Genomic DNA, 4,231 nt, shown 5'->3' on the forward strand with positions numbered 1-4,231 from the left:
TTTTACAAGTTTTAAAAGAAATAATTCAACATTTCTTTATGTCATCGGAAAGTAAACAAAATTTCAAAGCAAACAAGCTTTATTTCATTGCAATTGGAAAAATATGCTGGGAATGGCGAAGGATTGAAGTTAGGCAAACCTTCTGTCCTTTTAAGAAATCTCTATAAATAGGCCCGGTATGACAACTAATCGATATCCTAAGCCGTTATTCACAGAAGGCCCTCGTTTTATGGACTTCAGCAGACTAAATCACTCAAAAACGTGAAAAATGCATTTAATTTATTTTGTATGGGCTTCGTATTCAACTGCAAGGTATTTTTAAGGATGATTCTAGATTATATTCTCTTGTTATACGATATCCTAAGCCTTTTCCAAAGTTACCAAGTGCCAAATATAAATTAGATTAAAATATTCTGTTCTTGTTCATTATGTACATAGCTTTTCTAGCTTTATAAATTGATGTATTCAGTCTTAAAGAGACCCTTAACTAATAAAAATCAGGTTGTGGCACAAAAATAATTTAAAAAGACATAATTTTGAGTCTTGAGACGGAGTGAGTAGCAACTGTTTTGTCTCGCTAAAATATGGGATATTTCTTTTTAATTCGTTATTAAAAGTGGACAAACGTCATAAGCAGGGTTTCGGAGTCGAGGTATTTTTGGCTCGACTCCGACTCCGACTCCAGACGAGTTTTTTTTCACGACTCCGACTCAGACTCCGGGTCGACTCCGAGTGTGAATTCCTGAATTCCTATACCACTAAAAATGAATAAAATGTTCACAAATTTTTATCATTTTCCTATATATTGGCCTATATAGGCTAATGCGTTAGTTTTTCGTTACATATTCATTGGAAAGGGCATTCATTGGAATGCATTCGAATATTACATTGAAAAATAGCACAGTTAGAAAGGTTTTGTCGGTTTTCCTTTTTTTGCAAAAGTATATTCTGGACGGAATTCTTCCGCGTAAGAAAATCTTTAAACTTTCAAAATATCTGAAAATGGAGGGGCAATAAAAATCATAAGGACTACATGCAATAAAAAATATAAACAATTCATGACCGAGTTTCAGATCGGATGTAAGCCAACATTTTAGTGTGCTTAGCCTTAAAAGGAGACCCCCATTATAAAGCTCAATAAAAGCCATTTTTCATGTTTTTTTTTCGAGAAAACTACGAAACTTATTGGCAGATTTTTTTCTTCATCTAAAATAGAATAATATTACGAAGTTTTGAGGCCGTCTACGAAACCCTGTTTTTATTAAAACATTTTGCGGTGCCAATTCTAGCTTGAAAACTAATAAACCACTTGCTAGGAAAATTTTATGTAGGAAGAGAAATCGATATGTTTTCATGTTTTCATTGTCCTTTATCACTTTTACCCGATCCTTTCTTATGAAAACATTATGATTATGTATTTAATTGAATTTCTTGCATGCTGGCGGGCGGATCCGGTTATTTGAATGTCTGCATCTAAAGCCCTCATTGAGTATATAATGAATCGTAGAAGAAAGACTCGCCGTTTGTCAGACTTCTGAGATATGGCGAGATGAATCTGTCGTTGACCAACAACGAATTTATGGTGCTCTAATTCAGAGGCGTACCCATCCGAATTTCATATATAGTTAATAGATTTTGCGAAATTTACCGAAATACATAAACATACGGTTTTTTTGAGAAAGTAACGAGTAAAACTGTTAAAGGGCTTTGAAAACGTGACAATATCGAATTCTTGGATAAGGGAAACCTAAATATAATTTTCGGTGGAACGTTTTTGTAGAAAATTTCATTTTGTTTTACTTTTTGAGTTCAAGAACAAGAAGGACGTGGAAGGAACTGAGCTAGAAGGACAGCATATTCGAGAGAAAGATTCCTCATTCTATTTAACTGAAAACATGTCATCTAAACATTATGAAACAATATCTCAATGATTGATGGGGGTCGATCAAAATATTCATTATGTCATAACTCAGAAATTCCAGCTATGAGATAATTCGGGCTTTATTGACTTCCATTTTGTGTCACAGGGTATTCAGTAAGATTTCCATAGAGACCATAATGTCTTTAATAGAAGACAAGGAGGACTCATCAAAAAAAGTAGATGAGAATACCAATAGACCTTTGTGAGAACACCACTAAGACTTCTGACGAAAGAGGTTAAAGGTCCAATCTAAATTCTATTGTCATAGAACTTTACTCTTGTTTGCAAAACTGTAAGGAATCAATTGGATCAACAAAATAGGGTTGAATAGACTACACTTCAGAGGATAGTAAATATCCTGTGAATGGTCCTTTAACTTAGTATAATATACCGTTTGAATATACATATGTTTTCTTATACCTTTCTTTTAAAATATATGTATGATGATTTAAAAAAATGTTTTTGTTCCAAATTGAATGTTATATTTCTATAACGTGGAAAAATTTTTGCCCGGAGTCGGAGTCGAGTTATTTTTTTCGACTCAGACTCCGACTCCGACTCCAGCAAAATTGCTCGACTCCGACTCGTAGACTCCGACTCCGAAACCCTGGTCATAAGGTACAAAAACTAAAATTGTAATGCTGAAAAACTGAACAAAAAGTTGGCTTTTACAAATATTATAGCGCTAAAACTAAATTGTATGTGTCAGTTGCAAATGTTTTGTCCGATACTGTATATTGCAATACTTTTACATATTAGGCCTATTCGATAACTTCGCAAGTAAAAAATATTTGCAAGTTCTTGCAAGTAGTTCTCATTTCTCTTTTACTGAACAAGTTTGTTATCGAACAGCATTTTGTAAAAATTTGTGCAAACTTTTGAGTTATCGCACAGACCTATTTTATTGTGTTATGTACAATAATTACAAATTTTAAATATGCAAATTTCTCTGTCTGGTGATAATATAATAATCTGGTGTAACGAGTGTTTGATTTGCTATCATTTATAATGTCAGAATATAAAAAAATCTATTTTTGAAAACATTTCCACGTCCAGGGTCTGGATTCTTGTTCTGTGAAAATTTGAAATGAAAAATATTTCCTTTGCAATTTTTTTCGTTTGACAGTTTTCTCCTTTATAAAAGTTTTCATTTCACATTTTCGTAGAAACAGAAATGAGCCCCAGAATAATGAAAGTACAATACTAATCACGGTGCTTAAACCTGGGAAGTTTTTGCGGATTCTGAAACTGCAATGTTTATAGATGAGAAAAATCAAACACAAAAAAAAACGTTGGAGGATTTTTAAAAAAATCGCGATCAAAGTTCATATTTTTAAGCTTTTTTAAGGATTTTACGATTTTGCTTGGAAACCGCAAGTTCTACGGGAAACGTTTTTGAGATATAGGAGTTCAAATTGGGACATTGCACTGACGGTATCGCCTCCTTATAAAACAATGTCATGCACGGTGCGCCATAACTATCTTTAAATTAAAACCGCTTACACCTGGGAAGTTTTTTTGGATTCTGACGTTTATTATGGAAACGGCAAGTCCTAACGAAATGGGACTAAAAAACTTTGTAGATAATTTTCATTGCTACAACATTTTCTTTAGTCCCATTTCCATAGAACTTGCGGCTTCCAAGCAAAAATGTGAAAACCTAAAAAAAACTCTAAAAATGTAAACTTTAACCGCGGTTTATTTAAAAATCTCTCCAGAGATTTTTTTTCTTGTTTTTGGGTTTTTTCATCTGTGAATATAGCTGTTTCAGAATTCGCAAAAACTTCCCAGGTGTAAGCACCTTCAATTTAATGTTAGTTAAGGCGCGCCGTGTAATGCATAAATAACTTAAGAAACAAACTTGTTTCGTTTTTCCTACCACATGTGGACTTGTGGAGCTATGTCAATATCCCTAATAAGTAATAATAACAATATGATGATTAATACGTCCATTTTCCATTACAAAATATACATACATATGTATTTTACATTAAATTCTATAATATTATTTTAACATATATGAGTTATTATCCAGGACTCAAACCAACCGTTCCATATAAATATCCAACATTAAACACCTGTATGGTAACTATTAACCACAAACAGACACTGGTGGTCTCTGTCTTTTGGTTACCTGTCCAAGTACATAACTATGGTTACCTGTTACACCTTTACCCAGCTTTGTTATGTTGGCCATCTCATTCTTTCGGCACACAAACAATCAAAGCGCTCAAATTGTGCGTGTATTTGTGAGCAAGCAAGACCTGCAAGCGCTAAGTGTTGGCGCACTTAATGCTGGCTAGCAAAATC

Source organism: Musca autumnalis, unplaced genomic scaffold, assembly GCF_047663935.1.
Source record: "Musca autumnalis isolate F117 unplaced genomic scaffold, ASM4766393v1 scaffold_1, whole genome shotgun sequence".
Lineage (NCBI taxonomy): Eukaryota > Metazoa > Arthropoda > Insecta > Diptera > Muscidae > Musca > Musca autumnalis.